The following is a 25440-nucleotide window of genomic DNA, read 5'->3' on the forward strand; positions in this document are numbered from 1 at the left end:
TTCTTATCCAACTACAGCTGGATGGACTTCTTCCTTGGCTTGCTTTTTCCTGGCCCTTGTACCTAGCACACCCTTCTATTGCAGGCTAACAATTAGTCAAATTGAAATGCAGCTGAGTAGTGCACACTTTCTTAACATGCTCCCTTTCTGGCTTTTGCTGATAACATCCTAGGATCAGCGGCAGCATTTTAACAAACCATCTCTTAAGGTAATCTCCTTCATTTTCTGTTGATCCTTTCCAGCTTTCGTTTCACAGGACAGGTTTTCTCACCAGGGCCCCAAATTCTGAGAGTCTGCCTTCAGAGCCTGCTACTTCCCAAGAGATTGTCTGTGCAGACATGCCCCTTGGGTGTCTCTGAAACAGAATCAAAACAGGTCTGACATGTGTCACACGCAACTAGGCATCCTTGAATAAGCTACACTGTGTAACAAGAGAAATCAGACCCACCAAGGCTATAGTTAGCTTTTTCTCGGTAAAGAATGCTACACTGCAGTATACCAACAGTATACTGTCCTTGGGAACAGTAAAGAATGTTCCCAAAGGACAGTCTTTGGAAAAATTGATTCAACTGATTAAAAAACTAAGCAACTGTTAAAAATATATATTCCCTGTTCCCCATACCAAACCTACAAATATTACAATCTCTTTGGTAAGATCCAAGAGTCTGTATTTTTATTTTAACTTTCCTAGGCATTTCTTCTTTCTTTTTTTTAGCTAGAATCTCAGTTCTGCTATTACTTAGGGACATATACTGGGGAAGTTACTAAATCTCTTTGAGCCTTGGTTTCCTTCTCTGTAAAATGTTTATAATACCCACACCTTAGGGTCTTTGTGAAGAATAAATGAGATGATATGAGGGAACTACCAGACACAAAGTAGGCACCTTAGACTTGGTAGCTATCAACAACAATAATAAAAGAGCAATGCAAACGAGAATGGCCTTGCATCTGGAGCAGGAAGGAAACCAGGAGGGACTGAGCAACACTGGGTCACACACTGAGGGGCAGATGCTCCTGAAGGTGCTCGGATACCATTCATCCCAACAGGCAGACACAGCATCCAAGTGCAGGCCCAGCTGTCAGCACGAGAAGCCCAACGGGAAAGAGCAGGGATGTCTTGGGACATCCCAGGGAGAAGTTCTTGGGCCTAGAAGGAGGAACCTAGAAGCAAGGAATCCAAAAGCCTCAGAAATCCAGGCCAACATGCAGCCTCAAAGAAGCAGGCAGCCACGTAATCTGGCAATCCCACTTCTGGGTTTATATCCAAAGGAAATAAAAACACAGTCTCAAAGAGGTATCTGCTCTTCCATGTACACTGCAGCATTATCCACAATAGCCAAGATATGAAACAACCTAAATATCTGTCAGATGAACGGGTAAAGAATATATGATGATATATATGCACACATATTACACATGTATACATATTCAGCCATAAAAAAGGAGATTCTGCCATTTGTGACAAAATGGATGAACCTGAAGGACATTATGCTAAGTGAAATAAGCCAGACACACAAAGACAGATTTCACATGACCTCACTTATATCTGGAATCTAAAAAAAAACAGGTTGAACTCATAGTTACAGAGAGTAGAATTGCAAGAGACTGGGGGATGGAAGGAAAAGGGAGATATTGATCACGACACAAACTTTCAAATATATGGACTGATTGACGTTAAGGATCAAAGTGTAGGGACTTCTCTGGTGGTCCAGTGGTTAAGAAACCGCCTTCCAATGCAGGGAACGTGGGTTTGATCCCTGGTCGGGGAAATAAGATCCCACATGCTGCGGGGCAACTAAGCCTGCGTGCTCTGGAGCCTGAGCCACAACTAGAGAGAAGCCCGTGTGCCGCAACTAAGACCCGGTGCATCCAACTAAATAAATAAATTTTTTTTTAATGAAGAAGAATCAAAGTGTAGAATAAAGGCAATACCTGGGGGGCAGGGGGTGGGGGAGGAAAGAAATTGGTGAGGGAGAGTAAGAGGTACAAACTTCCAGCTGAAAAATAAATGAGTCACAGTTATAAAATGTACTGTGTGGGGAATATAGTCAATATCAAAGTAATATCTTTTTGATGACATGTCGTAACTAGACGTGTGATGATCATTTTCAAATGTATAGGAAAAAAATCACTATGCTGTGTAACGGGAGCTAACATTGTGATGTAAGTCAATTATACTTCAAAACCAAACGAACTTACAAACTTGTAGAAAAAGAGATCATATCTGTGGTTCCCACAGGCAGGAGTGGGAGGAAGGGGAACTGAATGAAGGCGGTCAAGATAGGTACAAACCACCAGCTATAAGATAAATAAGTACTGAGGATGTCATATACAACATGACTAATACAGTTAACACTGCTGTATGTTATATATGAAAGTTAAGAGAGTAAATCCTTAGAGTTCTCAGCACAAAACAAAATGTTTTTTCTATTTCTTTATTTACTTATTATTGGCTGCATTGGGTCTTCCTTGCTGTGTGCGAGCTTTCTCTAGTTGCAACGAGCAGGGGCTACTCTTCGTTGCAGCATGTGGGCTTCTCATTGTGGTGGCTTCTCTTGCTGCGGAGCCGGGCTTCAGTAGTTGCAGCACAGGGGCTCAGCAGTTGTGGGCACGGGCTTAGCTGCTCCACAGCATGTGGGATCTTCCCAGACCAGGGCTCAAACCCACATCCCCTGCATTGGCAGGCGGATTCTTAACCACCGCGCCACCAGGGAAGCCCTCTATTTCTTTAATTTTGTATCTATATGAGATGCTGAATGGCCACTAAACTTACTGTGATGAGAATTCCCTGGCAGTCCAGTGGTTGGGACTCCTCTTTCTCACTGCCGAGGGCCCCGGGTTCAATCCCTGGTCGGGGAACTAAGATCCTACAAGCTGCGTGGTGCAGCTGAACACATAAATAAATAAATAAGCAAACTTATTGTGATAATCATTTCATGACGTATGTAAGTCAAATCGTTATGCTGTACACCTAAATTTATACAGTGCTGTATGCCAACTATATCTCACTAAAACTGGGAAGAAGTAAATAGATAAGTCCAATACCCATACTCACCATTGTATGTAGTTTGCTTTTAGTTACAAAATTTTTAGAATTTCTTTCCCTAAAACATTCATAGCAGGGCTTCCCTGGTGGCGCAGTGGTTGAGAATCTGCCTGCTAATGCAGGGGACACGGGTTCGAGCCCCGGTCTGGGAAGATCCCACATGCCACGGGGCAACCAAGCCGGTGAGCCACAATTACTGAGCCTGCACGTCTGGAGCCTGTGCTCCGCAACAAGAGAGGCCGCGATAGTGAGAGGCCCGCGCACCGAGATGAAGAGTGGCCCCCACTTGCCACAACTAGAGAAAGCCCTCGCACAGAAACGAAGACCCAACACAGCAAAAATACATAAATAAATTAATAAACTCCTACCCCCAACATCTTCTTTAAAAAAAAAAACAAAACATTCACAGCAGAGGTATTCATTTCACTTGCCTATTTCACCTCTAAATACCACCACAGTTACTGGGATTACGTGAGGTAAAGGAATAAACCCAATGGTAATTAACCCAACATGGCTATCTGGAAATCTGATAGGAAAGTTACCTACAGCCATGTCTTACAAAGTGCTTAAAAGCTCAACCTGAGACCTAAAATACATAAATTTCAAAGACCTACTGTACAGTAAGGTTACTATAGTTAATAATGTATTACACACTGGAAATCTGCTAAGAGGCCAAATCTCAAGTAGTCTCACTACACCAAAAAAAAAAAAAAAACTATGGGAGGTGATGGATATGTTAATTAATCTGATTGTGGAAATCATTTTACAACGTGTACATATATCAAATCATCACATTGTATACCTTAAATATATACAATTTTTATTTTTCAAAAATACAAAAATCAAAACAAAACCAAAAAAAAAAAAAAAGTAGGCAGTCAAGCCTGGGTGACCCTATTAGGATTCCATAGCAGGATTCCAGTTCCTTAAGACAGAACAGAGGACTGTGGAGTAGGCTTTTTCCAAAGACAGAGACTGTGGTGTAGGCTTTTTACAAAGAATAGGGCAGAAGCCCAGATATCAAAACTCAAGATAAGTGACCCCCCAGAGGACAGGGCCTAGAGCCCGATCAATTTCTTCAGAGAGCGTCGCCCTACGTTTTTGTCATAAATTGGTCTGACTCAGGCAAAAGCCACAGTATGACTACAGCAGCTGAAACAGTGGGGCTGGATGGACCCAGGTGGCAAGTCACTGGGGTCGTCACCCTGCAGGGGCAGCTGGCAGAGCTAAGCTCCTCATCCTGACCAGTGCAGCAGGGTGGGGGGCGGCGGGGGGGCCAGAGGGCAGGTGAGAGTCATGTGATGGGAGAAAATAAAGGACTTTTCTCTCCTGGGATATCAGAGCCTTAAAGCGTTTCTTCATCTGGGGAGGGAAAGGCAAAAAGCCACACCGACATGCTGTCTAGGGAAAAACAGAAGAACTAAACTGTCAGGAGGATGGGCCACGTGACAAACGGGGTGGCACCTGCTGAAAGGTATGAGGCAGACACAAGAGGGGATCACAGAACAAGAAAGCAGGTACTAAGTGAAAGTGATCAGGAGCTGGGGGTGGAGGGCACAGGAGACTGAGGGGCCTCCGAGCCTTTGGGAGGACCAGAGAAGAGGGCGGAGAATATAAAAAAAGAATTGTGAGCTATGTTCTGGAACACTCTCAAATGTTAGCAAGAGGGTTAGACAAAGATGAGAATTCCTGTCTGTGCTTCTTGTAACACAGCACTTTGAGACTGGACCACGTGGGTCCCGGCTGTCCTATGGCTGCGGTTGGCAGGAGGGGCGGCGCTGAACAAACAGCGTAGCCCGGCAAGACCTCTCCCGTTATCACATCTCGAGAGTGAGAGCCGCATGTGTGGGGGAAAAAAGAGCCAGGCGCCCCTGCTAAAGCCTCCTGGGCTGGCAAGGCCCAACCCACCCAATCTCAGCTCGCCCCAAAGTGCCGGCCACACCCCAGGTCTGGTCATGCTCAGTCCTGTTGCACAACCCCTTCCGTTTCCCCCATACTAGGTGTCCTCATGCCTGAGAGCCAGCTAAGCGCCCGTCCTCCCCAGAAGGGAAGTCTGAGCGCTGCTAACCTCAACCTGAACATGAACCTGGCCCAGCCTTTGTCCACTTCCCCCCACCAGCAGCTTCCAGCCTTGGCTTCACTCACCATTTTATTCATGCCCTCATTCCAGCAACCCCTGGAGACTCCAGGAGGTGCCCCCCTCACCCAAGAGCACATGCCGCAGCAAGGTGATTCTGCCTCAGTCAAACAACTAATCAACCAGGAAACCCAACTCCAGACCCAATGGAGAAAACAAAGGAAAAGGAGATAAACTATTCCAGAGGGCAGATTCATTCAATGTGGTAAAGGAAGGGGGAGGATGTAGGCTACACCAGAATCCCGGGTTCTCAACCGGACCACACACACCAGATTCGAGGCAAGAAGAGTAATTCTAGGTCTCACTCACTGAGTGGCAGAGATGCTGTTAATTTCCTGAGTTGTTCACGCAGAGAGCAGCTTAAGTCCTCAGCAGCAGCGGCAGTTGGCGACAGGGAACCTGCTGTGAGGGATAAAGATGGCAAGGTCTGAGCGCCAGGGACTGGAATGAGCAGAGGTCAAGGAGGTCAATCCCAGGGAGAAGATGCAGGAGTGGGGCGGGATGTTGGACAGAAGGGGAGAGACGTGATATTTGTCAAGCACCTACCAATTGAAAGGGCACTATGAGATGCTTCACATATGTCATCCACGTTCCTTCTTGCAATAACTCTGGGAAGCGTCTCCATGTCACAGCGGACGTGCCTGGGCCTCAGTTTCTCCTAAGTTGAAGCTAAGGAGCGATGGGGCTTAGATTTGAACACCTGTGTGTCTCATTCTACATCCTGGGCGTGTTCCTACAGCACCAGTGAGCATGAACCAGACACCACAGAGCAACACAGGATCTGGCCCCAACGTGTGCCTTGGGTGAAACCAAATGACATCTGAGATCTATGTCAAAAATCACCTGGGCGGGGGGTGGGGGTGGGGGGTGAGTGGGAGGAGAGCAGAAACCAGACTGGCCACGTGTTCATAACGGTTGAGGCCAGAGGATGGCTGAGCCCGAGGCTCAGTGTACTATCCTCTCTATTTTGGTACATGTTTGAAATTTTCCATAACATAAAACAAACTCTCTGCTAACAGAGAACAGGCAAGTTAACACACCATTTCCTCTGGCTTTACCCATCACTAGACGCTTGCTCTTTGGTCTGGGGCTTCCTTTTGGTTATGAAACCGAATATTCGCTTTACCGAAGAATTCTCACACTTTCCTAGGAATTTGCTTCTGGGGGGGGGTAAGCACACACAGTAGGCATAGTTCCACTGAAGAGGACACTTTTAGGAATTTCTTGTTCCATGAAAATAAGAAACTTAAGAGCTTTCTCTCATTATACTATTAAGGGGGGAAAAAAACAGGATATAAAACCACATCTGAATCATAAAATGGACTGGATATAAATACATATAGAGAAGAAGGAAATGCAGTAACATGAAAACCATGGAGTTAACTTTCTGAATTTTACAAACTTGACAATGAACAGGCGTTCGTTTTGGGAAAATATTTTAGAGAAAGTTGGTTTTTTTAATGGGCTTTAGGGAAACAGAACTGGACTAATTAAACTCTTTGGTCTACAACACTGTGTTGTCATTGGTCTAGCAGTACTTTTCCAATAATTAGTATTGAGAGGCTACTATTAACAGCTATCGTGTGCCAGGCAATGCATAGGTTATTTCTAATCTTTACAACAATCCTGCAGATTGGAAGATTTTGCACTGATTTCGAACTCAGATCTGCTGGTTCTGAAGCCTGTCTTGCTCTATCACACCTGACCTCCTGCTTCTTCAGCTCTTCCATTCTAGAGTGAAGAAACACCAGCAGCAGATCCCTGGAAAAGTTAGGACTAGAGGTTTACACCTCCAACTGTGGCTTGGGTTCTCCTATGCTGTCATGACCCGTATTGCCCAGTAGTCAGGGTCTGGCCAGGATGGAGCTGATTAATCACCACCTGGCCAACAAGACAGACTAGACTAGCCTGTTCTTCCTTCCTCTGAGCTGACAGACTGTAATCCCAGCACCCTACTCTATGAATGGATGACTTCTGATTTATACTGGAATATGACCATTCTCTCCAAATAATACTCATATAACAATTTCCCTATGATTTAGTTATAGGGCCTTGGACGGGAGAACACTATTTCATTAAAGGGGGAAATGGGCCAAGATTACCTCTCCTTCCCTATGACAGCAGAAGCCATGACCTGGTAACCATGGTGAAGTACAGAGAGGGGAAAAGGTGCCTCTAAGGAGGCTGGGGGCAGACGCTGAAGCCAGGGGAAAGTTGGGAATCTGAGCCAGACGCTAAAAGAGGTTTCAGACAACGGTCTGGATGGGCTACTGGTGCTGGCAGCCTCTTGAGGTGACAGGGCAGGTTGGCCTGTTTGCAACTGGCCATCAAAGAAATGATCCAGGGCTTCCCTGGTGGCGCAGTGGTTGAGAATCCGCCTGCCGATGCAGGAGACACGGGTTCGTGCCCTGGTCCGGGAAGATCCCACATGCCGCGGAGCAACTAAGCCCGTGAGCCATGGCCGCTGAGCCTGTGCGTCCGGAGCCTGTGCTCCGCAACGGGAGAGGCCACAACAGTGAGAGGCCCGCATACCGCAAAAAAAAAAAAAAAAAAGAAAAAAAAAAAGAAATGATCCAGTCAGCAAGCCAGGTCTGGAAGTTCACAGCCTGGGAGCTGTCGTGAGAGCCACTTTCTTCTAGGTCTCCCAACCCTCCATCTGAGAGACGGTGAGGCCTGAAGCAAACCCAATTCATTTTCCTGTCGGTGAAACGTGGAGACACCTGCTCCCTGACAGGAAGGTGTCTTGTTCTATGAAGTGTGTTGAGCAACTCAATAAAATGTATTATATACACAGTTCTATTTTATAACAAATTCCCCTAGAAATGGCCAAATCATTTCCCCTGGTAACTAATGCTGCCCACCGCACACCAATTCCCCGGTGGTAGGTTAACCACTGTGGCAGCACAGCTGTGCACAAGCCGTGCGGCCTCTCACACCTAACTGGTTCCCAGCGGGCGCTCGGCTAGATCTGTTTCCCAGGCAGTCTGAGACTTGGTTGTTGTGTGCTGCCGATTCTTGGTCTCTTCTTTGTTCTACTCAAATTACAACAACCAAAAGTAATACATCCACCCTTCACAGCCTCCTCGATTATAAGAATAGGTAGGGATCCGATGTGGGAGGGGAAAAAAAAAAAAAAAAAAGCCCAGGAAATTATTCAGAATCACTTTCTTCTGGAAAAGAAATGGAGATCTAAGGAGGTGGTGTATCTTATAGAAAAAAATCATCCACCTTTGCAAAACAAGAGTAAACCAGGCTTGAGTGGGATAGAAATTACTTCCTACAAAACAGTTATTGCTGAAGACACTGACGCCTGAGTCTCTGAGAGTGGGCAAGGAGGGAGACTTCAGCAAAAGGATTAAAGTAACTCATTGGTCACTGAGAATGATAGGGTCACATCACAGCCACTGTGGCCCCAATCGTCAGGCTATTTGGCTGACTTAGTCTTAGCAGCTGTCTGCCCTTTGCAGGCTTCCCAGGTAGCTGAATGACTTCCATTCCCTTTGGGCTACATGGATTTGATCATCTCAACTTGTATTTGGCTGTGATCCCAAACACTAATCCTGAAATCTACAGTGCCTTAAGATAATTAAAATAAAGAAGACATTTGAGGCTTAGGGATTCCTGCTTTCTGCTATTTTTGCCCAAGAAAGTGTTGCCTGCTCTATTTTTAAGGGGCAGGGCATTTTCTAAAACATCTAAGGTGACTTAAAGGACTAGGCATCAGTTTTGGTTTGATTTTACATTTTAATGATTCAAAAATTACTAGTCATGAAAAGAATCAGTAGCCCTGTATGAAGTGATTTTACCTTCAAAAGCACCTTTGTGTACAGTGGTTTTGGTTTATGTGGGTCTTCTGTTTTTGTTTTGGGGTTTTTTTTTTTAGTATAAAGGGAAAATGGTGGGGAAAATACATATTGTATTTTATCAAACCCCAAATGTGAAAAATAGTTTAAAAGACTGCTGACGCAATTGCAGCTGGGCTCATTGAAGCCTAATTAAAATGCCAGTAACACATGATCCTGCCCAGAAGTGCTGACTACCGCCAGGCAGAAACCAGGGCCATTTGGCTGTACAATATTAATAACAACAGCAGCCAGAACATTATCATAAATGTTTTGAGTGAAGCCCCCAACCTCTATTTCAAGGTTTACAAAAATCTATGATTTTCCAGGCAGTGGTAACCACAGAGAAACCAGACTTAATTACAGAATAAGAAACCAGCAACTGAACATATGGCTTAGACTAATGGACTGCTCAATCACTATGATTCAATCCTTCATTCACTGTTCTGGCAATGCATTAGAAGCCGGGGATACAAAATTAGAATAAGGTTATGATCCATGATCTCAAGAAGGTCAAAGTCAGAGGGCTAAAAATCTTGGACTTAAATCTTATGTTTTCTGAGTGACCAAAAAAGCTGGTAGAGAAGTGAATGACAAATTAACTCCAGAGAGAAAGACAACATGAATGGCTGACTAGAAGATATAGGAAAGAGTTATATATAAATCCCTCTGCTGAATACTATGAGAAGATAGTTGAGTAAATAGAGATGATGCCATCATTCAAAGGTATATAGTGCCCAATATACCTGGCATTAGACTGGTAGCAGTTAAAACACATTTTGTCTCAGACCTAACAATAATAGTGTGCTGAAATAGTGTCTACTCCATGCCACACACTATCCTAAGTACTTTACATACATTAACTCATCTAATCCTCAAAACAACCCCATGAAGTAAATACCATTATCATCCCCATTTTACAGATGAGGAAACTGAGAGGAGAGCAATACATCCAAGCTTATTCAGCTAATAAGTGATGGAGCCAGGATTGGAACCAAGGCAACCTGGCTTTATAGACTGTATTCTCAATTACTTTGTTATACCTCTTCTCTATAAAAATGGTTATGTTAAAAACAAAGGAACCAGGGCTTCCCTGGTGGCGCAGTGGTTGAGAGTCAGCTTGCCAATGCAGGGGACACGGGTTCGTGTCCCGGTCCGGGAAGATCCCACATGCCGCGGAGCAGCTGGGCCCGTGAGCCACGGCCGCTGAACCTGCGCGTCTGGAGCTTGTGCTTCGCAACGGGAGAGGCAACAACAGTGAGAGGCCCGCATACCGCAAAAAAAAAAAACCAACCAACAAACAAACAAAAATACATCCAAAACCAAAGGAACCGTACATAAACACTGTACCCTAGTTGCTAAATTTGTTTCTCATGGGGGTACAGGTTAACAATTCTGTGACTGCTTTACATTTATGCTGTGGTTGAACAAATATTAAATGGACAGTGGAAGCCAGGTTTCCTACTATTGGAGAAGGGGTTACAGATAAGCAAGAACGACTAGAATGAACCCTACAGTGCTGTATTACAGTCAGAGACACCAGTATAAACACATGTTTAGCTTAATGTATATATACAGATGTTTAGATACAGAAATAATTATAGATATGTGTTTATACAGCTAATACACACACATTATTCCCAGCTCTGTTTGCTGACAGGGCCCAGAAGCAATGGGGCCCAAGAAGAAATGAGCACACCCAGCACCAAGATCTTGGTTTCTAAATACCATTTTCCCATTAAAGGAACCAGGGTTCTTCAAAGAAATGGCTATTTCTGGGAGTGGGGCAGGGAAAACACAAGATATACCTGCAGCATCTTGTGGTATCAGAAAAGAGAGATGTGTTCAAAAAAATAAAAGGATGGAGGCATATCAAAGGGATACAGGAACCAACCTGAAAGAGCTCCCATGGTCAAAGATGGAATAATTTAAGCAACAAAATAAATAGCATCCTATAGGATTATAATCCACAGTAGAAAATAAATACACGAGTCCACACGGATATAAGCAAATGATTAAATAAATAGATGGGTGAAAAGAGACAAATCTTCCTTATAGAAGAATTCTTAATAATGTATGCAGATACTCTTCATTCCAGCAGGTACAGCTTATCCCCTCCCTCTTTGGGAATGCGCTATCCTTAGTGACTCACTTCCAAAGAATACAGTGGAGAAGTGGAAAAATAATACCTTTACAGTGGAGAGATCTGCCCACAAACGCTACCTTAACCAAGTGATGAAGGTTAAGATCCTCTGTGATATGCTGTGGGTATCATGTACCCTGCCATATGATGTGACAAGGACACTCCACTTCTGTGGTATTCTTTCTAAAAAACCATAACACTAGTTTTTAATCATGAGAAAACATCAAGCCAACCCAGACTGGGGGACACTCTATAGGGTATCTAGCCAGTGCTCCTCAATACAGTAAGACTGTCAAAGTCCTAAACAACAAGGAAAGACTGAGGAATTGTCACAGACCAGAGGAGACCGTGGAGACATGTGTAAACGCAGTGTGGTTCCCTGGATTGAATTCTGGAACAGAAAGAGGGCATTCATGGAAAAAACTGGTAAAAGTCAAATAAAGTCTAGAGTTAGGTTTCTTCATTTTGACAAATATACCACGGTAATGTAAGATATTAACATTAGGAGAACTGGTGATGGGCATACAGGAACTCTCTGTGCTATCTTTGCAGCTTCTCTGTAAATATAAAATTTTTCCAAAATAAAGAGTTTAATAAATTACTTTATTCGAAAATAGGCAATCTATGCAAAATAAGTAAAAGAGCAATCATGTATCATGCCAGTGAAAGGAAGCTAGAAATAAGAGCATAACAATTTTCACGTTAATGTCAGTTTTCTGCTACCTAGCACTACTGATAGGACTGTTATTCCTTAATTCTTCATAAGGTATTGTATTCTGGGGGGAACACTAAACCCATCCAAGCTCATTCCATTCACAAACGCTTACTGGGTACATAAGTGCCAGGCACTGTCCTAGGCACTAGAGATGCACTGGTGGACAAGACATGCTTCCTTTGTCCAAAGAACATCTTGCTTCATTGAAGAGAGAGATCTAAGTCAACACAAAATAAAACACAGCATGATAAGCCCTGACTAAGAGGTAATTTTAAGATGGTAGGGGCACACCCAGGAGGAGCATCTGACCGTTTCAGTGCCAAGGCACCATGGAGGACAGAGACGGTCTCCTGGAAGAGTCCATGAATAATCTAAGTGTCTTATGGCCATCACAAGGACCCCTGGTGATGGTGATATACACCAACCTCCTGTCAGCATAAAGTGCATTTGGGAAATACAAATTTAATTATGCCACCTCTTCCTGAAACCCTTCAAAGGCTTTTCATTACTCCAAGCTCCTCACCGTGTGGGATGGGTAATTTGATATGCTAACTTGGCTAGGTTATAATACCCAGTAATTACCCACTAACTGAGGTGGGTTTTTAAAATATTTTTAAATTTCTTTTTAATTTTTAGTTTTTGGCCATGCCGTGCGGCATGTGGGATCTTAGCTCCCTGACCAGGGATCGGATCCACACCCCCTACAGTGGAAGTGCAGAGTCTTAACCACTGGACCACCAGGGAAGTCCTAATTGAGGTGTTATTGTGAAGACATTTTTAGACGTGCTTAACGTCTACAGTCAAATTTAAGTAAAGGAAATTCCTTGATAAAGTAGTGGGCCTCATGCAATCAGTCGAAGGCCTTCAGAGAAAAAAACCAGTTTCTCAGAAAAGAAGAAACTCTTGGGACTTCCCTGGCCATCCAGTAGTTAAGACGCCACACTTCCACTGCAGGGGGCGCAGGTTCAACCCCCAGTCAGGGAACTAAGATCCCGCATGCATGACACCGTGAGGCGGGCACGGCCATAAAAAGGAAGAAGAAATGCTGCCTCAAGATTTCAGCATCATCTCCTGCCTGAGTTGGTGGCCACCTGCCTGCCTGCCTGACTGACCTACAGACTTCAGACTTGCCAGCTCTCTTTATGTAAATATATTTCATATATGGGGTTATATTATATATAGGATATTATATAGAGAATTATATATATGTAGGATATATATTATATATAAAATAGGATATGCATTATACATCTCTTATTGATTCTGTCTGTATTATGTATATATATATATATATATGTTGAAGACATATATATATGTTGAAGACATATATATCTTCTCTTGGTTCTGTTTCTCTGGAGAACCCTAACTGACACACCATGGTCATGGTCTCCAGGCTTCATGTAGTCTGGCTCTTACTCTCCTCATCAGCCACGCCTTCCCCCCCATGCCTTTCACACTGTCTCTTCTACTCACACTGGCCTTTTCTCATCCTGAGTCCTTTCAACTCTTTCTGTCCCCTCCTTCCACAGGCTGCTCTCTCTGTCTGGGTCACTCTCCCTTCTTTTCCTGATTGACACCTACTCATGCCTCAGACCTCAGCTCAACTGCTGCTTCCTCAGGGAAGCAGACCCATCATCAGACCCACTTAGTAAGCCTTCAGAGCACCTCACAGCTCTCCTGAGTAGCTGGACAAATTGCCACTTCAGGCCTCCTTACACGTAAGCTCCATGAAAGCAGGAATGATGGCTGGTTTTGCTCTTTTTTTGTAATTATATTCCCTAGGACAGTGCTTGGGGCATGAAAGTTTCTCAACGAGTATTTGTTTAATGAATGTCAACACAGGTGTTCGAAGAGCAGAAAACTGCCCCTCTCCATAGCCACAGCCTCTGAAGTTCTCACAGGTAGAATCCAGTGACACAGTCCTCTTGACAACTCATCAAGCTGAAACTCAAGGTCAAAAAAAAAAAAAGGGGAACTTGGAAAGGCAGTCAAAACAGGCAGAAGGAAGGGGCTTTACTTGCTGGAGACAGAAATGTCTCTGCAGATGGGCTGGAGGTGGTCAGTGCGGCTGCAGCCTCAAGCTGACACTGATTTCTCCAAAAATGCCACCTGCCTCTTCACCCAAACTGGGCTTTATACAATCACATTTCCCACTTATTACCAACTGCCAAATGTCGAAACTCTCATACGCACCTTTTTTAAGTCTTAAGAGAAATAAACTCTAGCCTATTAAAGAAGAAAAGAAAATGAAGATATGTTCTTTCCAGACTTCTTTTAATAAAAAAGGTTCAAACCTAAAAAGAAATTTTCCCCAAGTTTAAGTGCTAAGATTTTATTAGGAGGTACATTCCGAAGGCAGCAAGGGTGAGGGGAAAGGCAAAGGAAAGCAAATGATATACGCAAATGATCATTACATTTCTTCTTTAGGTTATTTTTACCCTGAGTTACCTGTACTGGACAAGCTGGCAAATTTCCCAAAACATCAGGCCACTGGGTCACGTTTCTATAGGCAGTAACTACAGCTGATGCCTCAACTCATATATGTGACAATTTTAAAGCAGATCTTCAAATTTACTGACATTTTTCCTAGTGACACATGGGGTCTATATCCCCTGCTTCTGAATCTGGGAAGTTTGTGATTCACTTGTATCCAATAATATGTGTTGAAGTGCTGCCGAGTGACTCCAGGGCTTGCTCATGGATAACAATACAGTTCTACCTTATTCACAGGGACAGTTATCAGTGGAGCCCTGAGCCAACAGGTAGGAAGTGTGACTTTCCTAAGGCTGCCACGCTATGAGGAAGCCAAGCCACAGAGGAAGGAGGCATGAAGGTGCTCCATTTGGCAGTAATGGTCTTCAAGTCCTCCTCTCCCAGGTGCCAGATATGTGAGTGAACATGTTCTCAGATGACTCTAGTCCCCAGCTGTCGAGCCAACCCCAGACTTTGAATCTTCTCAGCTGAGGCCTCAGACATGGGGGAGGGGAGGGCACAAACAAGTCACCCCCACTGTTCCCTTTCTGAATTCCTGCCCCCAAAGCATACACACGCTGGTATTGCATTACACTACTGTGGTTGAAGGGGTGTTTGTTATGGAGCAAGGGCAACCCGAACAATATAGAAAAATGGGAGTTATTTCTTAGATGTCAAAACAGGTATCTAACTTTCCTCCACAGGAGTCAAAACCCATCAACAGCTTTTACCTCTGACAAATCTCTCAAATGTAAACAAGCCAAATAAACAAATAAAAGCTGCCCTCGGCCTTTCATGAAAGGAGTAGATTTCAAGCAGAGAGATACTTACTCAGAGAGAGAAAAGAATTGTCTTTGAGAAGGGAAGTGCTCAGTCAATGTTTGATGAATGAAGAAAGGAATGGCTCAAAGAACCATGAAATGTTTAGGTGAGGATGTCGCACAGGGCAAAGGATCATTTTCCAAGATCAATGGCAATCTCAGTCCCCAGTTCAAAACATTCAGTCCCCCAGAAATTTCTAGGGCTTTTCCTTGTGTTCCCTTCCTGTAATATTTAATGGCATTTATCAACAAGCAAATCACATGCCGAGGATGTGTACTTGTATATGACACATTTTCTGTTGCAAAACTGAGCTGGATAACAAACACCTTGAATGACAGAAAGAATCAAAATTATTTTGACAAGCTGGAGTAATGAAGCAAGATAAATATTAGTGGCTGAAGTAACCTTATCCTAGAGGGCAGCTGAAGAGACTGTGCAAGGACTTCAGAGTCTTTGGGGGAAGGGTTGGACTCACCCTGAAGATGATAGGAAGCTATGGAATACTTTAGAATAGGGAAGCACTGTGATAAAACACAGTGTTTTAGAGGATTAATTCAACATCTCTTTATGTGATGAAGTCAAGGGAGAACAAATAGAAGGAAGAAAGGCCACTTAGCACTTAGGAGACATTTGCAGTCCCACAACAATAAAAAATATATGGGTCTGAGCTAGTATGACCATGGCATGAGGAAAAGAGGGGCAGCAGTGATTCAGTGGCACCACCGGGAAGACTTGGGCAGCTGATGGGGTACCGAGAGTACAGGTGAAGGAAGAGTCAAAGAAGATTCAGAGGCCTGGAGGGAGAGGTCAGTAGAGCTGATGGAAACAGAAAAAAATGGAGGAGAAAGTACGCTTGGAGAAGAGGAAAAAGAGCTCAGTAGGAACCCATGGCCTCTGAGATGGTGCTAGAAGGACATTTAGGTAAAAAGAGCCAATGGATAATAGGAGACCTTGGATTAAGGTTTAGGGAAAGAGACAGGCCTAGAGAAGTAGATCTGGGACTCACCAGCCTGCAGATGATCCCTAAAGCCATGAATGAATTCCCATAATGCGCCATGTTAGACTCTGTTAAATCTTTGGTCTTTACGGCATATTATAGCTCAGAATGAAATATTCTGAAAATATACTACATCTTTGTCATGTAGTGGGCTGCATAATTAGGTCAACCACAGCACAGCCATTTTATTGACCTTTTAATAATTAAGAAACAAAAATAGAAATTGCCAAGAGTACCAAAATATGAATTTGTTTTGACTCCCAATATATTGGGTTGGCCAAAAAGTTCGTTCAGGTTTTTCCCTACAATGTTATGGAAAAACCCAAATGAACTTTTTGGCCAACCCAATATTTTGAACTATTCTTCCTACTCACTTCAACTGACAGGATTGGCCCCCGAAATTAAGAACCATTTTTAATGCCTTTAAAGAATATCTGGGTGGGCTACTATCCCTTTGGCTCTCCACTTGAATAAACTGTAAGAACTCCAAGAGCTTGTGTAGAGCCAAAAAGAACCGAAGAATGTGCAGCTGGAGGTATCAGCTGTGCATGTCGAGTTCTAGCCAAAATAACTCCCCAGGGTGTCCAGCTGTAGAGGGAGAAAGAAAAAGAGAAGAAAGACAGTAATTCAGTCGCGGAAGTTAACAGTGGCTGAAGATTCGAGTTGGCCACAGAGCACTCTTACAGTTGGGTACCAGAAGACATGCTGCTGCCACATTTGGGTAACTTACAGAGCGAACATCTGTCTGTGACCATCTGTCTGCAAGCATGCTGGGGGTCAGAGGCACAGTGAAATATAGACCTGAAAGTGGAATGAGATAAGATAAGGAGAGGAAAAAATGTAAGGCATCTAACTGATTTCACCTAGAAAAAGACAGCCAGTTGAAAGAAAGTGTGGACGAGGTCTTCTTAAATAAATTATGACTCAGCAAGTGCCATTTTATCTGTCTAAGAAAATAATTACAGGAAAGCAATGTTTCCTGAAAAGAGTCTCTTCCTGAAAAAGCCCGTTTGGAATAGCGACAGAGGTTTCTGGCAGATGGAGGGTAGCACTGCATGACTTCTGGGGATGACCTGGCCCAACCTCAGTCAGGTACAGAACTGAGACATTAAAACCAAGCCCTTCTAGAAAGCACTGAAACCTGCTTTCCTCGGCCTCCATGACATCTACCATATTTCATGTGTGGATGGTCCTCTGACCACTCACTTTTACAGGTTTTTCTTCCTCTGCTTGTTTCTTAATCCCAGAGCTCCTCTGGGCTCTAAACCCTCCTCTCTCCCCTCTCAAACACTCCCCTTAGGGCATCTCATCAGCTCTGTTGGCCTTAGAGTCATTCATGTATTGATGACTGTCAGATATTTACTCTTACCCAGACCTTTTGTCTGAGCTCAGACCTGGACAGCAACTGCATACTGCATATCTCCTCTCGGGCATTTTACAAACTCAACTTGTCTGAAATTGAACCCATGACTCCTGGAGACTCATGCCTTCTCTACTGCTTCCTATGGGTAAATAGCCCCTCCACTGTCAGGTTACCCAAGTTGGCCACCTGGGAATCCTTATTTGAATGCTCTTTTCCTTGGCCCGCACTTCACCCACACACCAGTGGCCCACATTAACCCACCACTCTCCCACCCCCTTTCCCTTAGCCTAGACTCAGGAACCACTATCTTTCATTTCATTATCACAACAGCCTTCTGAGTTGTCTTCCTGTCTGTGATCTGGACTCTGCCCTATTTCATCTCCATTCCATTCTCAAGCACTCACTCCAAAACAAATCCCATCACCTCATTTCTTCAGCCTGAAACTCTTCAGTGGGTTACTTCTGTTTTTAGGATTAGGTCCAAAGCTGTTAATACGATCTGCATAATTTGGCCCATCCCATCTTCTTACCCCTCATCATTGCCTCCAAGTCCAGCCATGCTGAGTTTTTTCTAGTTCCTTGAACCCACCAAGTTCTCCTTCAACGACAGACTTTTGTATATGCTGCCTGGCATTCTCTTCTCCCTTTCTTTGTCACACAATGACTATTCCTCCTTCAGGTCCCAGTTTAGACAAAACTTCCCCTGACAAGCCTTCCCTGTCCGGTCCAGTCTGTGTTAGGTGGCCCGCAGTGAACTCCCAAACACTACTTTTCCCCAGCAAATCACACTCTACTGTTAATGCCCACTTGTATGCCTTTATCTTCCACTAGACCTTGAGCTCAATGAGGGCAGGTAGCATGCCTGTTTTGTGAGCAGTTGTATGTCCAGCACCCAGCCCAGCATTATTATATATTGAATATGTAAATGATTCCATGAAATATGGGGTCTGTAGGCCCTCTGATCAGCCATGAAACACTGCTAGGTCTATGTCAAACAACGTCCTCTCAGATTATTAGAAAGATTTTCAAAGTTCCTTTGTCTAAGATGAGCCTGGCAGCTGGAACATTCATCCAGGAACATTCATTCCCTGATGTGTGGCCAACAGAAGTCTACTGAAGGATACTCAGCTGCAGCTCACTGCCAAGCTCCTACTCCAAGCACAGAACAGTCTCTTCAATTCCAACAAGGGACATCAAGGAAAAAAAGAATCTTTCCTTTGGTGCCAGGAGCCTAGGAAGGCAGAACATAAAGCAGAAAATTCTAGATGGACTCAGAGTCTTCCTAGAGAAGATTGTATTGGACTGTCCCCTAAATCAGTGGTTTCAAAACTTGAATCAGAATCACCTGGACAGCTTGTCAAAGCACAGATGTCTGAGCCTGACCCCCAGAGTTTCTGATTCAGTAAGTCTGGGATCGGACCAGAGAATTTGCATTTCTAACAAGTTTCCAGGTGATACTGATGCTGCTGATCTGGAGACCACAACCTTGAGAACCACTGCACGAAACATCTGAGTCACCTCTTAATCACACAATCATAAGATAAGTAGCCTCCCCCTGTGCTGGGGGAGGAGAGGCACTCTTCCTAAACCCCTAGAGAGGAAGATCTCACTGCTGGGAAGCGAGTGGGGAAACTTGCCTAAGGATTCAAGAAATCAGAAAAATGAAAATTCCAATCCCTTCTGCACTGAGGTTGAAGGCTACTAGAACCACTCTGATAATTTAAGACAGTTCAAATTATAATAATTCTTCAAGAAAAGGACATCAAGGGGCCTCGTGGTGGAAGTGCCTACCAAGCAGTCATTCACGGGGCACAGGAAAGAGCTCCAAACATAGGTCTGTCCCCTTAGTGTGTACACACACCCAACCCACAAAGATTGGCTCAGAGCTGCCTAATGAGAGTCAGCACCAAACAACTGTTGAAACTGTTAGATCAGAGACCTTCTGGGGCTGCCAAACTGATAGGCAGTAAGTCTGGGGCTTCTGGTGGCCATTGCCCCAGAGGGAAGACTGTGGCAGAGAATAACACCAACACTGAAGAAAACTCAGGCAAGAAAGGACAGAGATAGACTCCTGATAACATTGTCTGAATCTAGCAGGGCCTGAAGTTCAGTATCATTGAACTTGAGCTGAGTTTCTGTCACTTGCAACTGAAAGAGTCTTGACTGATGGAATTCTACTAGCAAACCAACACGTTGCTCTGGTCTAGGATGTTTAAGTAACCATCTGTTCTAGCAGTTTCTCTGGAGATAGACAGAACTTCCAGGCCTACAGCTTTGCCAGCCCCTCTGGGATTCTACTGATAAAATTGTTCCTAACAAATCACTGCTTTAGCATAGCACTTAGCCTCATCACTGCTTACTTGCCTTCATTCTCTCCTCTGCGAGCTCCCTGAATATATACTCTTTATAACAGTTTTCTTGATTGCCAGGCAAAGCAGCTGGCTTACAGGTACTCAATCTGCAAACAGCATTTAAATGAAAAATAACAAATTTGGGTCAGATTAGTTTGATGAATGAAAGAAAAAAAGGAGAGGAAGACAAGGCACGTTGGAAGGAATACTAAACTAAAACCGGTACTAACTCACAAAGGTGAGCTCCTAAAGTCAGGTAAACCTTCACTCGACTCCAGAATATTTCTAACTGAATCCCAACTCCTACTAACAGCTTCAGCATTTTTCTTTTCTTTGAAAAAACCATTATGGAGGAGGGGGTGCCAGAGAATGACAGTTGAGATGGTGACTCCCACATAAGTCAACTTCCTCTTCCCCAAATCAGTTTCCAGAAACTGCCACATCATTCACTGAGAACCCCCTGGCTTCCAACTTAAAGGAAAGTCTCAGACGTCTGGGGCACAGACAACAGCAGCCCTCCTCTGGTGGCTTTCAACGATAAACAGCTTTCTGCCAGAGCTCTCACCAACCCTGAACTCATGGAAAAGAATTACTACAGAACCCAGGAAAGAGCTGGAAGCGTACCCGGCACAGGGTTTGTCACTCACATCTCATATTAAATGTGCCTTTTGCCTCCTAAGGAGTCTACCAGAATCCCTGGGCACAGCTGTGGTCACGGACGCTCCATCCAACAACTGGACCCGAGAAGTGACCCATCTTTCTGACATCAAGAGACCTGCCATGGAAGAAAAACAGAAACGACACAGATGGAGCTGCCTTTTCAAATCCTTGTGAATGTCATGAGATTAGCAGCTTTCCTCTGAGTCGGCCTCAAAGACATCCTTTACAATTGTTCATAAGCTAGCTCAGGGATAGGCAGTGAAATTCACTCAAATAAAAACATAACCTCAAACATCCAAAACAGCTGGTGGAAACTGTGACTGTTTTAGAGGAGCGGACTTATCTAGCTGAGTCAAAACAAGTGTGAGCGCTTCAAACAGGCACGAGATCAGAAACAAAATTAGGTGTTTATTGAGTGCTGTCCTTCTTGATTTTTTTCCTCCCTTGCCAGACGTGAGTCTCCACTTTAGCTTCATCCCGACAAGGAATAAAATCCTTTATGATATCAGAACTGACATTTTTGGAAATATATTTTAAAGTAATTTTTTTTTCTGATTATAAAAGTAGTACATGTTCTTTGGAGAAAATTTAGGAAACACAGAAAAACCACAAATCAGAAAATAAAAATCACCTGTAATCACATTGCTACTCTTTCCATTTTGTTCTTTTTGACTTTGGTTTTTCATACACATACATACACCTCGTAATTTTAAATATATATAATCATTATTACAATGCCTTTTTTTTTTTTTTTTTTTTGTGGTATGCGGGCCTCTCACTGCTGTGGCCTCTCCCGTTGCGGAGCACAGGCTCCGGACGCGCAGGCTCAGTGGCCATGGCTCACGGGCCCAGCCGCTCCGCGGCATGTGGGATCTTCCCGGACCGGGGCACGAACCCGCGTCCCCTGCATCGGCAGGCGGATTCTCAACCACTGCGCCACCAGGGAAGCCCAAAATGACTCCTTTTGATCCTGATTTTTCATCTAGTCCATTATAACCATTTCCCCAAGTCACTGATATATTCTTTCACACATATTTATGCCTGCATATGAACACCATAAATTACTGAGCTAATGCCAATTGTAGACATTTAGGGTACTTCTAATTCCACGCTATTGTAAACAGTGCTGTGACGGATATCCTTGTTGATAAATCTTTGCACACGTTCATACTTAGAAAACTTACTCTTTCAGAGCACTGAAATTCAGGATGTAAAAGGGATGGTAATTGGCACTGAAGGAGTGTAAGCCCCTTTCTCCCTGTGAGTTTCTGCCGATTGTCTTCTTTTGCATATTTTCAGACAAGTTAGCTACTTTTAGAACCTGTAGGCCTTCCTGGTCTCATAGAAGCCTTGTTTTCAGTCAAGTTAATGGTCTCCAGTTTGCAGTGCAGAAACATCGAAATAACTGTTTCTTAAACGTATGGCAAGAAATGAAGGCAAATAAATATTAGAAAAGATTACCAAAAATAGAGAAAAGTAACTCCAGCAAAAGAGGTTATAAGACTGGGCTATTCAAAACTTTGTCTTCCAGAAAACTGTCAAATGTAGATGATTTGTAGCAGGTTTTACAACAGAAGGGAACTAGCTAAAATTTTCCACTTTCTTATTTTTCCTATTTTCTGATCGCAAGAGTGAAATGAAACATTCCTAAGGAGAAGGCTCTTTTTTTTTTTCTTTTGCGGTATTCGGGCCTCTCACTGTTGTGGCTTCTCCCGTTGCGGAGCACAGGCTCAGGCTCAGCGGCCATGGCTCACGGGCCCAGCCGCTCCGCGGCACGTGGAATCTTCCACGGACCGGGGCACGAACCCACGTCCCCCGCATCGGCAGGCGGACTCTCAACCACTGCGCCACCAGGGAAGCTCAGGAGAAAACTCTTAACTGGCATTATTATCTCTTATTTGAGATTTACTGCCAACATCGAACAATTGCTTCTGTATTGGCACAAGCCATTCTGTCACTCGCCATTGGGGGATGAATCACTCCCCGTGAAATATCATTCCAGAATTTGGATAACAGAAGTTTGCCTCCAGCCAAAAGCTCAACAAATGCTGGCAAAATTTAGGAAAATCATTATCATGAAAGGCTGCCATGGTTTCAAAGAGCATCTCTTAGTATTTACTGCACTCTATGACCTCTAAAAAAAAGTGCAAGCAACTTCATGCACACACACAGCCCCTGCCAGTTTCACTTAAAAGTCTCATTCTCTTCATCACCACTGAGTGGAATTAAAAACAGTTGGTCAAGCTCCACTAATCGACAGCTGCTTGCAATTAGATGAAGCATTTAAAGCCATTCTCTTAACTACCTTCCCAACTGCCTAAGCATTCAGCATGAGCAATACACCGTGATAATTTGCCAGAATGTTTAACTTATCTCCATCTCTAGTGGTTTCTATACCTTCCTTATTTTCTCCAGTCTTCCCACACACTGTCTGACTCTTCCAGTTCCTCTTGTTAAATTAGGGGTATACAGAGAAGAGATTATACAAAACCAGGTCGAGCTGCTTTGTGCTAAGATGGAAAATTCTACCCAGGCAACTATTAGAGGGCAGAGTAAGTCTTGATGTTTCTCAAAGGGAAGAGAAAAGATGCCCTTTTTCTTCTTTTTTTTAAACAATGAACCGGAAAGGTCACTGTCATTTTTCTCATCAAGGATGATGAAGAAAAATAACAGTTCCTGGGCTTTTGTAAGCTCTTTCCAATTCTCATAACTCATAAACATTAATTTTGGATTAGGGAGAAAATGCACAGATCACTTTATTCCATTTTTTCCTTTACAAACTGGGCATTAAGAGTCGAGATGCTTTTCCCAAGATCGCAGAAAAAAGTGGCAGAGCATGGCCCAAATCCAACTCCCTGACCCTCAGTCAGTCCAGATGGCTTTCTGCTACTTCAGTTCCCTTCGCTAAAGAGGAAGCCTTCCAACTCTTCTAGAAGGAGGCAGGGGCCAGCAAGGCTACACCACTTGCCCAGTCCAAGGGGTAGAGCAGCTGTCCTCCCAAACCTCTCCAGCCAGGAACCCACCCTGGGGCCTGAAGTAGAAAAAACCAACCAAACAAACAAACAAAAAACCCAGAGATGATATGGCTTCACCTGTGTAATCATCCTTCTCACTCCCCCACCTAAATAAGAACCCCACAAACTTAACCACATTCATGGTCACATAACTATGTTTTTTCTCTGTCTCACGCTCCCTGATCTGATCGCCATCCCACACTCACCTGACCTGTTGTGCGGTAAAGGGGGCGGGAGGGGAATGCAAGGGATATTGGAGGAAGGGAGGAGAGAAGAAGCGAGAGAGACGAAAGGCAATCAGCACAAGGGAGCAGTTACCTACCCAAAATTCAAGAAGCGGAGTGAGAGTCGAGACAAGAATGGGAGCCCTCACGCCCCGGACTGCAGGCCCACAGCCCTGGCTTTTCCTGTCTCTGCTCTTCTAGAGGCTAATCCCCTTTTTCCAAGAAAACTCCTCCCCACATCCCCACCTGGTCCACTCCTCCAGACAGTCATGGAACCTTCCTTCTGTACCTGAGGACAATTCACTCCTATTTAATGACGTAAATATGAGTTAATAGTTAATTAATTCATATTAAACTCATATTTCCATTATACTTACAGCAGAGAGTTATCTTTATATTTTTTCTGCTTCAAAGTATTTCTGTTGATCATTTTATGTTCTGTTTTATAGAGATAGATAGATAGATTCCTGTTACATATAGAAAGTTAGATATAGATACATAAATAAAGATAGAGCTATAAAGAGAGATTGAGATACTTTTTTTTTTTTTTTTTTTTTTTTTTGCAGTATGCGGGCCTCTCACTGTAGTGGCCTCTCCCGTTGCGGAGCACAGGCTCCGGACGCGCAGGCCCAGCGGCCATGGCTCACGGGCTTAGTTGCTCCGCGGCATGTGGGATCTTCCCGGACCAGGGCACGAACCCGTGTCTCCTGCATCGGCAGGCGGATTCTCAACCACTGCGCCACCAGGGAAGCCCGAGATACATTTTTTAAAGTTTTTCTGTGGCCGTAAATGTTCTAAGTGTCAAAAAATACTATCCTGGCTCTTTCCCATCTTGCAAGATGGTGGATGAAAGAACAGAGAAGCTGGATATAAGGAGAAGAAACCTGACGCCAAGGAGGCTGATGCCAGGGCAAGGTTAAGAAGCATAACCTCAAGGCCAAAAACACCTCAGAAGGGGAAACCCCACCACAACCAAAACCCCATCCTAGTCAGCGGAATTGGCAGCTTTTCCCCATCTGCTATGTGTTTCAGCAAGGCCATGGCGAAGAGGAAGCAATGGGCAGCTACATTTAAGGTTGAAAAGAAAGAGACATTTCTTCCTTGGGGGGGTGGGGTGCCAGAAATGGTGGGACCCGAGTGGATAAGCTTCACAGAATGCCTGGATACTGTTCTACTGAAGATGTGCCTTGAACGCAGGTGAGCCACAAAAGAAAACCTTTCCGTCAGATGTAAGGAAGCTGCGAGCTAGCATCACTCCCACCACCGTTCTGAGCCACCTCGCTGGCCGCCACAGAGGCATGGCGGTGGTTTTCCCGAAGCAGCTGAGCAATAGCATATGCTGCTTGTGACTGGACCTCAATCGAGTTCCTCTGCCGGAACACACCAGAAATGTGTCCTCTCCACCAAAACTGGTGAGTGGTGTGGAAATCCCAAAACATCTCCCTAAGGCTTATTTCAGGAGGAAGCAGCTTTGTAAAGCCTAGGCAACAGGAAGGTAACACCTTCGACGCAGAGAAAGGGAAATCCAAGCTCACAGAGCAGAGCAAGGTTGACCTGAGAGCCCTGGACTCACAAACTCTGCGAAGAAATCAAAGCTGTCCCTCAGCGCTAGGGCTACCTCTGTTCTGTTTTCTCTCTCAAATTGGTGTTCTAA

The 25440-nt window shown here is 44.1% G+C and overlaps 1 pseudogene; it reads left to right on the top strand.

Annotated features, from left to right (window-relative positions):
- Positions 1 to 936: 936 nt before the first annotated feature.
- Positions 937 to 25440, top strand: LOC131767793 (large ribosomal subunit protein eL6-like; annotated as a pseudogene).

This window comes from Kogia breviceps, chromosome 13 (assembly GCF_026419965.1).
Source record: "Kogia breviceps isolate mKogBre1 chromosome 13, mKogBre1 haplotype 1, whole genome shotgun sequence".
Classification (NCBI taxonomy): Eukaryota; Metazoa; Chordata; class Mammalia; order Artiodactyla; family Physeteridae; genus Kogia; species Kogia breviceps.